The sequence below is a fragment of the Canis lupus genome, chromosome 34 (genome assembly GCF_011100685.1).
Source record: "Canis lupus familiaris isolate Mischka breed German Shepherd chromosome 34, alternate assembly UU_Cfam_GSD_1.0, whole genome shotgun sequence".
Taxonomy (NCBI): domain Eukaryota; kingdom Metazoa; phylum Chordata; class Mammalia; order Carnivora; family Canidae; genus Canis; species Canis lupus.
Genome location: NC_049255.1, coordinates 2,440,599 through 2,453,759, shown reverse-complemented (window position 1 = coordinate 2,453,759; position 13,161 = coordinate 2,440,599). Strand labels below are relative to the sequence as shown.

General features: G+C 36.0%; 1 long non-coding RNA gene across 3 annotated transcripts in view; it reads left to right on the top strand.

The window, feature by feature from the left end:
- The first annotated feature begins 379 nt into the window (after window positions 1-379).
- The window catches only part of LOC102154585, a 74,164-nt gene continuing 61,382 nt past the window's right edge, over window positions 380-13,161 (top strand). For all 3 annotated transcript variants that reach the window (XR_005383637.1, XR_005383638.1, XR_005383639.1), the window contains exon 1: window positions 380-494. This is a non-coding gene — a long non-coding RNA (uncharacterized LOC102154585). The remainder of the gene's footprint in view (window positions 495-13,161) is intronic.

The window sequence follows — 13,161 nt, the reverse complement described above, 5'->3', positions numbered from 1 at the left end:
TTGAGTCCTAGTACCTAGATCTCATGTAAATAAATTATAAAATACATATATTTGCTATTTTAAGGCTGATTTGTGTATTTTTAAATGTCAGATACACCTAATTTACTGTGATTCAGTGAAATATGGGCTGAATAATGCATTTATAGGAAAATGCAGATAAAGCACTGCCACTTAACACATCACTACACTGGTTAAACTTTGAAACATTAATCAAAGCACATTAAGAACTGAATTTGGAGTGTGTGGAAGAACAAAAGCGATCTCTACAAATTGATTGAAAGAAGAAGAGTCTAGCACTAGAGACCTGTAATCACAGTGGCTCATGCTGCAAGATGCTGATCATTGCCATAGCAACAGACTGTTTTGTTACATCATGGAACTGAGGAGTTGAGAGTTATGAGAGCAGCATCCCACAGAGGGGACAAATGCAAGGCCATTATAGGAAAGGGTAATATAAGATCTACTCACAAATAAAGATGAGCATTTTGGAAAGGGTAATAACAAAAGCATATTAAGATAGATGAGCAGCTCATGAAAATTCGATTCTACTTTTATATTGGAGTTTTCATTTGCAACTATTCTTAATCACTGTTATCTCTGGCTTGTTTCCTTTCTTTCTCTTCCTTCCTCCCTTCCTATTCCCCCTCTCCTTCCTTTCCTTCCTTCCTCTTTCTTTTTTAAAAAATTGTATTAAGTTTATTTTAACTCCAGTATAGTTAACATATGTTGTTATATTAGTTTCAGGTATACAGTATAGTGATTTGACACTTCCATACATTACTTAGTGCTCATCGTGTTAAGTTTATTCTCGTTCTTCCTTTAATAAGACATAATAGAGTGTGCAGCTTAAAAAAGAAAGTTCAAATTTTTGTCCATTTTATTTCTTAAGACACTATATACTACTGTCAATTCCAAGAAATATGAAAATAGTTAATTTATATATTATAGAGATTACACTCTTATCCAAATCTTAGACTATATCTATAAAGTGGGGAAAATAGATCACCTATTAAATGTATATGTTCCACTCATATGTGTATCTATCCAATATTATGAAGCCTCCGGGACTCCACCATGTTGGTACATTGTTAAGCACAGTGTTCATTTGTGTAACAAATCCACATTTGTTCAAAACCTTAGTATATTCAGAATTGCACTTCCCACAGTGACTGAGTCAGGTCCAAGTGGACTGCTATTGCCACAGAGAGCAATGATAAAATTTGGATACAGTATAATAAGCAGCTGCCTGAAGCCACTGGGGAATGAAGAGCAGGCAGGCATGGAATACTTATTTGGAGAGGAGCTGCATGGTATTAGATCTCCATCGTTCTTACCTCAGGAGCAGTGAGCTCACGTGTAGGTGGGGAGGGGTGTGGTGGAAAGACCAGAGTCTTTCTGGCCTCAAGAACCAAATTAGGAGTTGCTAATTCAGCCACGTTGAAGATAGGTCAAGATACCTATGACAACATCTTGTATTTGTTCTGGAAAGGCCAGAGAAGGAGTCTTAGACTCCTTTGGCTGATCCCTAAAGCATCCTTGAGAGGAGCAGACTCAGAGAAAATCAAAAGACAAGAGATCTGAACCAAGAGTAGAACTACTGCCCCCCAAATAATTTTTACTTTGAAGTCACCCAAGTTTATTGGCTGCTAAAACAAAAAAGGCATTGCTTATAGAGAATAATAGATTTCAGAGTTTGTACATCTAAAAATTCAAAATATCTAGGACAGTGTCAAAGATAACTTTCAAAAACAATGAGGTAAAGTTATAAGCCTCATGCAGATATAAAAAACACTTGTGTAAAATTTTATTCTATTTATTTATCTAGAAAGTGACCAGATAGATTTTCTAACCAGTTTAAAGATATACATCAAGAATATTGAAATGAGTGTTCAAATGGAAGCAAAGCTTTTTTTGTTTTGTTTTGTTTTTTGTTTTTTTGTTTTTTTCCTACAGTGAAGAGTGAAGTCAAATACACTTTTACCAGTTGGGATAGAATTTGCAGATCTATACGTTAGCCACAGCTTAAAGAGTTATAAAATAGCTCAATGTTGTAAAACCGGAATCAGATACCCTGGAATGTATTCTAGGTAGTGCCTAATTTTCCAATGAAATACAATGTTTTTCTCAAAACACAAATCCAAAATTTCCTAACATAAAAAGGACCAGGAAGTCGGTAGCTTTCTCAACTGAAAAATACGATTAAATGAAGTCCATTTCAAGACGGTCCAGAGGCTTTAGTTAGGAAATCAGGATCTGAGAGCTATGATAATATACATGAAAGATACAGGAAAATTAGATTTCAAAACTTTTTTTAAATTTAGGAAGTCTTTTTCATTGAGAAAATGGAGATAACTCATAAGAATGGCTAATATTAAAAACCCTGACAATTCCAAGTGTTGCTAAGATAGGGAGAAACTATAATTCTCCTATATTACACATAGAAATACAAAATGTTTCAATCTGGAAAGCAGTTTTGGAGTTTCTTATAAACTTAAGCATATACTTACCATATGACCTATCAATGCCACCCTAAGCTATTTATCCAAGAGAAATGAAAATGTATGTTCACACAAAGAGAGGTATGTGAATGTTCATAGCAGTTTTATTTACAGTGGCCCCCACACTACAGAGTACACAAGTGGCCATTAGCTAGTGAATGGATGAACAAACCATGGTATATTCATACCATCGAATTCAACTGAGAAATAAAAAGAATGAGCTACTGAAGCACACAAGAGCATTGATGAATCTCAAAACTTCTTGCTAAGTGAAAGAAGCCAGACAAAAGACTGCGTACTGTATAATACCATTTATATAAAATTCTGTGAAAATCCAAACTTAGGTGACACTAAACAGATCAGTGTTGCTAGGGACTGTGGGGGGTAAAACAGTTTTCATTGGAAAGCAGCATAAGAGAACTTTTTGGGGAGGTGTAAATAGTCTGTATTTTCATTGTGGTCATAAATCCACAATAGTGTACATTTGTCAAAACTCAATAAACAGCACACTTTTTTTTTTTAAGATTTATTTATTTATTTATTCATGAGAGACACAGAGAGAAAGGCAGAGACACAGGCAGAGGGAGAAGAAGCAGGCTCCATGCAGGGAGCCCGATGTTGGACTCGATCCCAGGACTCCAGGATCATGCCCTGGGCCAAAGGCAGACGCTCAACCACTGAGCCACCCAGGCATCCCTAAAGAAACAGCACACTTTTAAAAAATCTTTGCATTTTTAGGATGTGGATGTTGAAATAATATACAATTTAATTGCAACATTAAATGCATAAAAAATTGATGCACTACATTATTGAAATTATTAAGAAAAGTTGAATTCATACTAAATTATAATCAATGAGATGTTGTAAAACTTATTTCAAAATGGCTATAGAATATATGAAAACAGTTTTAACATTTATTCCATCATTTTAATGATGATTTTCTGAAAACATTCTGCATGAATTAGCAAGTAAACTTGAAAAATGATACCAGTACATTTTATAGGTACTATTTTGATTTACCACAGTCACCCCAGAAATGCATATTAATAATTGAAATGTACTAAAATTCATTTTTTTGCTGATCTCTATTTTACTGACAATGAATAAAATTATCAGGAAATAATGTTTTAGTACTAAACATATAGGACGGTTTACATACAACTTCTTATGGGAGTGCTTGCTGTAATTTAGCAAATGTGATAAAAATAGCATAGGGCGTACTGTCAGAAAATTTTCATTTTGAATTTTTAAATTTTTTTTAAGATTTCTTATTTATTTATTTGAGAAATAGAGTGAGAGCAAGAACAAGTTGGGGGGAGGGACAGAGGGAGAGAGACAAGCAGACTCCCCACTGATCATGGAGCCTACTGCAGGGCTCGATCCTAGGACCCTGAGATCATGACCTGAGTCATGAGTCAGATGCTTAACTGACTGAGCCACCCAGGTACCCCAGAAAATTTTCTTTTTGTATCCTGGTTGTACTTACATATGATCTAATACGAATCACCTCAATGTACAAAACTTGAATTTACAACAGTAAAATCCAAAGATTATTGATTGATGCATTAGTTATTGCTACTACAATTATAGTGGCTTAGAACAATACAAATTGATTATCTTCGAGTTCTGGAAGTCAGAACTTTAAGATCAGTCTCACTGTACTATAGTTAAGGTGTTAGTACGGCTGTTTTTTCTGGAATCTCTTGGGGAGAATCCATTTCCTGTCTTTTCCAGCTTCAAGAGGCTACCTGCTTTCCTCTTGGCTTCTTCCTCCAAAGAGAGCAGTATAGCATCTCCAGATCTCTATGTTGACCTTTCCATTGCCTCTTTATAAGAACCCTTGTGGTTACATAGCACCCAATGGGATAATCCAGGATTGTCTCCCCACTCCGAAATCCTTAATCTGATCCGTAAGTTTCCTTTTGTTGTATAAATTCACATATTTACCTAGTTATGGGAATTAGGACATGGACATTTTTGGAGGAGCTATGATGCAGGCCCTCACAACTGGCAACCCTGAATTGTGCTACTTGCTAGACTTTCAATGGTGACTAAGAAAGATAAGGCCTCTGACCTCCTGGACTTTACAGCCTAGTAGGAATTTTAATAATCTTAGTAAGGTGATGTAGGACAAAAAATAATTTATAGGAAGTGGCAGGTACAAAACATTTAGGTATTTACTAGTATTTTAATATATGAAAAATAATAATAACATATTTTTTGGATAGTCCACATTTATAAGTGGTATTTAGAAGTTGGAAGCAATTTAGAAAATATTATCGTAAAAATTGTATGAAACCATGATCAAGAATGAAAAGGGAAATACCACTCCCTTTAGTGAATTAGTGAATTTTGTAATTTTTTCTAATGAAGTTTGAAGCAGAGAGGGTGTTTATGCACAATAAAATTAAGAGAATGTATTTTATAGATATTGTGAGCACTTTTTCTGGCAGTATCCGATGTATTCTTTATTCAAACACTGATGAAAGATAGATCTGCAGTTCAATGGATAAGCTCTTGAGACTGGGGAAGCGTACCCAAAGTTGTTAGTGTACAGGATGCTTAGCCTGAATTTGAGCAGAGTCTAGGCCTTCTAGTGCTGTGCTCTTTTAAGAACAAAAGTAGTTTGTGATGTTCTGGGAGCAGAACATGGAAGAAAATGTTAAAGCCCAATGGAGTATCAATTAGCTGACAAGTCCAAGTAATCGAGGTTGTCATGGTGATAGTGACGGCAAGTGAAGAAAGCAAAGTCCCCAGTAAAGCCATGCTTTGCTTTCAGTGTTATACAAGGTAGTTTTCATTGCCAGGGCTATTTTTTTTTTTTGACAGAAACCTGTGTTTTCGGTTAACTTTAAAATATATAGTGATATTTACATCTATGCTTGCCTTTTTTTTTTTTTTTAAGATTTTATTTATTTATTTGAGAGAGAGCAGGAGCTGGAGGTGGGGGCGGGTGGGGAGTGTAGGGCAGAAGGAGAGGGAGAGGGAGAAGCAGGGAGCCAATCTGAGCCTGGATCCCAGGGCTCCAGGATCATGACTTGAGCCCAAGGCAGCCGCTTAATGGACTGAGCTATCCAGGTGCCCCTATGCTTATCTTCTTCTATGTTGTGATTTCTTAAAAGCAAACTCAAAAATAAATTCCCTACATTTAAAGGACATGATTTTAATGGGTTTCCAAATTATTTCTCCTAATTTTTTTCTTTATAACCAATCAAGAATCTTACAGCTATTATTTTGAAAAATTTAATTATATACGTAAATTATATATTCTAGTTTCCAGTTGGTTTTAATATATTAAGCAGCCTAGAAACATTGTCTTGATATATTTTTTTCAGCTCTGGTAAAAATTCAAACATGTTTCTTTCCCCTACAACTTATGTTGAAAATTTCAAACATAAGGAAACAGTTGAATTAAGAATTTAATGAACATACATGAACACTTTGTTATCACAATTACCTACATTTTGCCATGTTTTAAAAAATCTTCCTGGAAAATAATAATATTTTTGTCTGATGAACCATTTGAGAATAAATTTGAGACATAATGATACTTTGCCCCTAAATACCTTAGTATGAATTTTTTAAGAGCAAGGATATTCTCTGATATAATCACAGTATAGTAACCACATTCAAGGAATTTAATGTTGAAGAGATATTCATGTTTGCTCAATTTCCAAATAAAAGATTTATAGCATTTTTCATTCAGAATTCAATTAAAGATCACACACTGTATTTGTTTTCATATTTCTTTAACTATATTTAATGTAGGATAATTCTTTTTCTATTATAGCACTGATAAGTTGGAGAACTGAGGCCAGTAGTTGGGCAGCTGGCCTCATCTGTTTCATCATGATCAGATTCACACAATGAGAGTTTGCACCATCACTGGCAACATTAAATTGGATCAGTTGACTCTTCATTGATAAAAGAATCATTTTTTTTTTGTAATAAATCATCTACAGGATGATACTTTGAGTCTGTCTCCTTATCCAGTTTCCCAACCACAGTTTATTCAATGATCTAGTATTTATTCCTGATCCTTGTTTCAACTAATTATTACTTGGATATTGTGCATTTATAATGTGGTATCCTTCTGGAAAAACAAGCTTATTTTCTAATTTTTATTATAATTATGCACTCTAAAAATGTATTATAATTATTACTGTCATTATTCTTTTAGATCTTCAAATTTTCCCACATTTGTCAGTGGGAACCCCATAAAGCTGGTTCTTGTATCCTTATGAAATGCCTGTTTTAATTTTTTTGCATTTCCTTATTTTCCTGCATAACAAGATACTTCAGGCACACTATGCATATTTTATTCTCTATGTGTCTGGAACAGGTAATTTTTTTAAAGAACCTTTCTTGCTTTTATTGGGGAATGATATGATAGCCCAAAATCTGGGCACCAGATATGCTAATTGGTCCTGGCTGTCATTGCTTCTAGGTCATTTCAATAGGCATGAGCTAGAAAAATAATAGTAAAACTATTTAAACCTTGTACTGATACCTTCACAGCCAGTTCAACAATCCAGGAATATTCCTCTTCTCCGTCTACATTTATATCATATTTCTCCCACAATAATGACATGATTACCACACTTATCAACGTATTTACCAATTTTCTGTATCATAATATTCAATACATAAACATAGTTTTAAGAATTATGAAACCAATATTGCTAGCTGTAGTGCATTTTAAATCTAGTACAAGATTCCTTTGGGGCACCTGGGTGGCTCAGTGGTTGACTGTCGGCCTTCAGCCCAGGGCGGGATCCCAGTGTCCTGGGATCGAGTCCCGCATGGGGCATCCTGCATCGAGCTCCCCGGAGGGAGTCTGCTTCTCCCTCTGCCTGTGTCTCTGCCTCTGTCTTTGTCTCTCATGAATGAATAAATAAAATCTAAAAAACAAAACAAAACAAAACAAAAAACCCCTTTGGAGTTCCTTTTTTTTTTTTTTTTTTTAAGATTTATTTATTTATTCCTAAGAGACACAGAGACAGAGGCAGAGGGAGAGGGAGAAGCAGGCTCCCGACAGGAGCCCGAGGCGGGACTCCCATCTCGGATCCTTGGATCACGCCCCGAGCCGACGGCAGACGCTCAACTGCTGAGCCACCCAGGCGTCCCTGGAGTTCCTTTTGTAGTTAGAAAATATCCAACTGAATTGTAATCAGATCATTGTGTTAAAAAGCTACTTTTTTTTTGTTTGGTTTTCAATTTTATATACAATTAAGTTGTTCTGTTAATGGTGATGTTTTCTTATATTCCCCTTTACTCTAATTTAATTTTGTTTAATGAATATGTAAAACCACATCTTTCAAAAGTAAAGTCATACTAATTCTGCTCAAAAGGGTTGTATTTCATTCTATAATTAGATTATTCATCTATTTTGGGTCATTTCTTTATTCCGACTTGAAGTATGGATTCAAATTTACCTATTCTCGGGATCCCTGGATGGCTCAGTGGTTTGGTGCCTGCCCTTGGCCCAGGGCGTGATCCTGGAGTCCCGGGATTGAGTCCGACGTCGGGCTCCCTGCATGGAGCCTGCTTTTCCCTCTGCCTGTGTCTCTGCCTCTCTCTCTCTCTCTCTCTGTGTGTGTCTCTCATGAATAAATAAATAAAATCTTTAAAAAAATTACCTATTCTTTGTTGGTTACCCAGTTGTCCATGTACTATTTATTGAAAAGTCCATCTTTTATTGATTTCAGATATCAACTATTTGTGTATATATATTCCTATGGAGTTTTCTCAGTAGGTCTTTCTCTTCACTGTTATTGCCAATCTGCTTAGTCTCTTATAACAGGAGAATAAAGCCAATTTACACTGATGACATAACTGACGTCTTTAGTCTAAAATCAGTCATATTATTTTATATTTTATATATGCACATGTTCTGCATCTACTTCTCCATATTGGTCTCTTGTCTCTCTTTTTAATTCAGAAATATTTCATGTTTATCATTTTAGTGTTACCTTAAAGATTTACTTATTTGGAGAGTGGCACAGGAGTGGGGAGAGGGGCAGAAGGAGAGGGAGAAAGAGAAATCTAAGCAGACTCCCACGCCCAGCGTGAAGCCCAACATGGGCTCCGTCTCATGGGCCTGCCATCACAACCTGAGCTGAAACGGAGTCCGCAGCTCAATGGACTAGGCCACCCAGGCACCTGCTAGTGTCACTTTTATACTAAGGCCTTATATAATGCAAGTTCCCAGTCTTTCTAAATTAGTTTCCTATTCTTTATTTTTCAGTTTTACCTGATATTTCTCTGCTCCACCTGTTAGGCATAGTACAATTAATGGGATTACTCTACTTTCCATTTTCCTTAAACTGTATACTCGTTTTTCATTATTTTTTAGTTGGAGCAGAGTATTTAATTATTATTTTTCATTCTGTCCTCACCTTGTTTTAGGCCTAGATCTACCAATCAGTAAATGCCTTGCTTTCCTATTAGTTCTTTTGCCAGAGTTTTCCCCACCAACCTTGGGTGGCAAAGCCTGTGTCCTAGACAGTTTTAGCAATGGAGATTCAAGAGTGCAGTAATCCCTGAGTTATTGCATGTTTAAGCTCTTTTTCTAAGGTCTTGATACTTGGACAGTTTTGTTGAATATTAAATTCTTGGTTCACACTTCCATTTTTCTGTTTCCTGTAGATGTGCTACTTCTCATTCCTGTGTTCTAAATTGCTCTCAAAACATCTGATGTCAAGTTGATTTCCTTTTTCTCTTCCTCCTCCTTCTCCTCTAATTCCTTTTTTTTTCCTTAAATAAATGCCTTGCTATTATTTTCCTAGAATTCTTGGGATATTTTTGCTCACTTGCTTGTTTATTAAAGTCTAGTCATTTTACTATGGTAGGCTATATTACTGAAGTGACCATCCCAGGTTAATTTCCTCAGATAGACCATGGAATCTTGCAGCATGAAATTCAGATCTTCATTTATTTCTAGAAAATTATCTTAGATAATTTTAAATAGATGTTTGCTTCATTTTGTTTTTTTTTATTATTTTTTTTTTAATTTTTTATTTATTTATGATAGTCACACAGAGAGAGAGAGAGAGAGGCAGAGACACAGGCAGAGGGAGAAGCAGGCTCCATGCACCGGGAGCCTGACGTGGGATTCGATCCTGGGTCTCCAGGATCGCGCCCTGGGCCAAAGGCAGGCGCCAAACCGCTGCGCCACCCAGGGATCCCATTTTGTTTTTTTTTTAAATGAATTCTATGCAGAAGTATAGCTTCTGTTTTTGTCTTCAGATCAAACACTGATTCTTTTTACTTCTTACTTTATTTTCTTATTCTTTATATCCCCTTATTTCATTCTCTTTATCTTGATTACTGTAATGGTTTTCTTCACTGATCCTTGTAATTTTTATTTCTAAGATATTTTTTGAGTTATTTCAAATTTCTCCCTTCATTATACACAATTCTTAATTTGCATGTTTCTTTTTTTTCCCCTTCTGTCCTCTGTTTTTGCTGTTCTGACACAGGGATTTTATCATATGCAAATAATTGTTCAAGGACTTTTTTGGTTATAATTTTCTTCTGCTTCATGCATGTTTTGTAGGAGAATTTTCATGAGCTAGAATCTATCTTATTCTGTTTTCTTCTTACAGTAGATTTGTATAAATGATTTTTTCCCCTCCTGTATCACAGAGGTATGTAACAGATGCCAAGGATTTGGGTTGGTTTATGGCACAGGTTAGGTGCCTTAGCAACAGACTGAAATAAAATTTGGCCTTCATTGAAGAGTGCTCTTAAGATCAACACCTGTGGCAGGTAGTGGGCAAAAGCAGTAGTGGGTGGCAGAGGGAGAAGTAGAGCAGGGGTACAGCTGTGGCTGTCCCCATGAAGTGATCTGGAGCTACAGTGGCCTTTCAAAATTGTCCCATTTAGGGCTGATGGCCAGGTCTTCACACTCTTGCTCCAAAAAGTCTTGTATGTGAGCCACCTCAAGAAGGAACATTACCGAGCAGCCTGGGTGGTTTAGTGTTGCCTTCAGCCCAGGGTGTGATCCTGGAGACCCTGGATCCAGTCCCATGTCAGGCTCCCTGCATGGAGCCTGCTTATCTCCTCTGCCTGTGTCTCTCTCCCTCTGTATCTCTCATGAATAAATAAAATCTTTAAAAGAAGAAGGAACATTACCTTTGATGGAGTAGCTTTCTGCAGTTTGGATAATCCTGAAGGGGCTGACACCGAGTCTGTCAATGGTATTGATATAGTTATGTATAATTTTGTTAAATTGATTGTATTTATCGGGGTAGGCGGACATGCTAGTATGTCCATGGGTCATCATTTTTTATTGTTTCTATAAGACTCTAACTTATTCTTCAGGCATCTTTCTTCACCTTCAGCATCAAGCCTCCAAAGAACACCTTTCATTTCATGCTCTCATCTGTCCTCAGAAGAACTACTTCCTCCTGTGAATTCATGCAATTTCAGGTCTCCTTCTTTCAGTTCTCCAGTGGCTAGCTTTTTTTGGCTTGAATTTTCCAGAAAAAAAAAATTATCAAAATGCTCCCAAAGGAAACTGGCAAGGCAGTTAAAAAGCAAAAGGAGGAAGAGAAGTAACAAATGAGCTTGTGATATCTGGCACAGTTGCATTGAGCCATAGAATTGTCTTGGTTGCCAGCAGTGAGGCTGGACTTTCATATTCCACACTCTAATCCCTGGTGAAGGACCACCTCTAGCTCTCTGCCTGCGGTTGGACAGGGCTTCACAGGTCTGATAGAAGGACTCTAGAGGCACAGTATAGATGTTGGCTTTTGGATGGAGTAGAATAAAGGTAAGAGCCATAAAAATGCCATCAAAAGGAAGCTGAGAGGGTCTCCGTGAAGTGCTGCTGTCATCCACTGACACTACTCACTGTTGTCCACCTGGTCTCATAACTGTTTTCGGATTTTCTATATTTAACATGGAGCTTTTCCATTTTTGAGGTAACTTTATGTGTTTTATCACCTTGAGGTCCTCCCTTGTTGTATTTTTCACAGAGTACCCCCTTGACTCTGTTACTTCCAGAAGGACTCAGAAGCTGACTGCTGAGTTTTGGTCTTTATATCCTATTTACAGATTGAAATTTAGAATAATCTCTATCTCCTGGTTATGCTATGGGCCTTGATTAGAGATTTTATTTGTTCATTTTTATTTATTTTTTTTTTTAGGTGGGAACCTTTTTTTTCCCTTTGTGGACTTTTTTGGAGTATGAGAGGAGAGATTTGGATTTAGGCTTTGAAGAGTAGATTATCTTCTTAACACCTTATTTATAATCATAATCATTATGATTATTTCTTGCATAGTTTTATGTTCTATACAATATGAAAACATTTTAAACTCTCTGTTTTCTTCAATACTCATAAAAACTTTATTTTTATTGATACTACTTTTTTTTAAAAAATTAAGAACTATGGATCAATAAGCTTAAATGAATTGCCCTAGGAAGCATGAGTGGAACTCAGTAATTTAGGGCTTATTGTCTAAGGGAATATAGTGATCTACCACTGAGTTACTCATATGTCAGGCATTGAGAAGTTAAGTATTTTGATTTGTGGCTCCAATTTAAGTAACTGGAAGTGAAAACCTCCAATTAGTTTGAAGCAATCAACAAACTCATCAATCCAGGCATTTATTTTCTATAATGCATTAAATTAACGTTTTTTGATATTTCTGAATTTTTTGGTACGTTTTTCTTCTAGCCTCACATACTTCTTTAGTCCTATTAGAAAGACTTCTAATTATTTTGGCTTAATTTTATAATATGATTTTATTTCTTCTTTTTTTTTATAGATTTTATTTATTTATTTGGGAGAGAGATTGATAGCACACAAGTGGGGAAGGGGGTAGAGCATTGGGAGAATCAGACGCCCTGCTGAGCCGGGAGCCTGATGTGGGGCTTGATCCCAGAACCCTGAGATCATGACCTGAGCTAAAGGCAGACGCTTAACTGACTGAGACACTCAGTTGAACTTTTGTTACACTTTTTCCTACAAATTTTTTAGCTTTACCTTGTAAGAATACATTAATTCCATGAAGTATTTATGACTGTTTTGCCTAAATGCAATCTCTTTTATTATATATCCAGCCAGCCATTGAAATTGTTTGGCATTATCAATCAAACTCTATAACTATGCTTTCATATAATATGTTCTTATGAGTTTTAAAGTAACAAAGATATTTTAATTGTCCCACTAAAACCCATTCATTTCAGCTAACATTATCCTTATTGTAGATGAAAAACTTGGACTTTAGATAAGATCTTGGCTACATTGAAGATGACAAGTAGGTTTTTGTCTCTTTAAATTTTAAAGGCCACATTTCTTTGGGTTTTCTGCCATATATTCTGATAGGGTGGGCTTTATCCAAATATAGGACAAAGAAATGATTACTTCACATATGTATTTCCCATTTCCATTCTATGTGGGAGTATAATGCCTGCTGCAGTTTTTTAGAAATGTCTCACTTTACAGATTCTTGTTGATCCTTTGTTAAACTACTAGGTGTTAATCACCAATGAAAGTTAAGATATGTCTTCTTTCAGAAGTATGTGCATAACTGGGTTCCTGGACAGAATTTCTGTGTGTGGGGGGTGGGGAAGTGTCTTTCCACAGCTTTAATAAAGAATGTTCTGCAACAAACCAACTGGGTGTTTTACAATTCAACTGAATTCTGACACTCT